We start from the raw sequence: 673 nt of genomic DNA, 5'->3' as shown, positions 1-673 counted from the left end.
AGACAGCCGTTTCTTTAAAACCGATGTCTCAACTTAGAAAACAATCAGGAATCGAAATTTACAGACTTGAAGATGAGTTATGTTTTGCTTGAAGTGGAAGTTAAATTGAGAAGGCAGGGCTTTCGAAAATAACCACAACCATACGGGTGCATGCATTTTGTTATTCCTCGGTGATGAAGACCAGTTATGAGATTGCGGCAATAGTCAGCAACCGACTAACCTGGTAGTACGAGATGTTTCTGCCCGGTTTCGAACCGGGGACCTTACGCGTGTGAGGCGAATGTGATAACCACTACACAACAGAAACAGCTGGCAATCCACGGACGTGTACAATGTGCAACCTCACTGTGCTGCTGCAGATTCGCATGGTGAGGCTGAGAGGCTAGGCCACTTATTAAAAGACGACTGCCTTTTCTCATTTAATCTCTCCTGACTTGCACCCTGTCAGAGCGCTTTCCTGTTGTTCTGTTTGCTCCCACCGGGATTTGACTTGGTTAAAACGTCCGACATTTCTAACCCGTCCCGGTTTTAATGAAAGGTGATGGTGAAAGACGAGCTTTGTTGTCCTGTCGACAAATCCCGCCTGACTCGCTGCGTTGTTCCTGTATCTTCCGCAGATGTTGGATCAACTTTCGATGGCTATAACAGCGTGCTTCTGTGCCAGTTCCGCGGA

General features: G+C 47.0%; 1 non-coding gene across 1 annotated transcript; it reads right to left on the bottom strand.

Moving 5' to 3' along the window:
* Positions 1–234: 234 nt before the first annotated feature.
* On the bottom strand, positions 235–307 carry trnav-cac (transfer RNA valine (anticodon CAC)). Its single transcript has one exon. It is a non-coding gene; the product is annotated as a tRNA-Val (tRNA).
* Positions 308–673: the final 366 nt, after the last annotated feature.

The sequence above is a fragment of the Scyliorhinus torazame genome, chromosome 5 (genome assembly GCF_047496885.1).
Source record: "Scyliorhinus torazame isolate Kashiwa2021f chromosome 5, sScyTor2.1, whole genome shotgun sequence".
Classification (NCBI taxonomy): domain Eukaryota; kingdom Metazoa; phylum Chordata; class Chondrichthyes; order Carcharhiniformes; family Scyliorhinidae; genus Scyliorhinus; species Scyliorhinus torazame.
The sequence above is the reverse complement of the archived record's forward strand: the minus strand, read 5'-3'. Positions and strand labels throughout refer to the sequence as shown.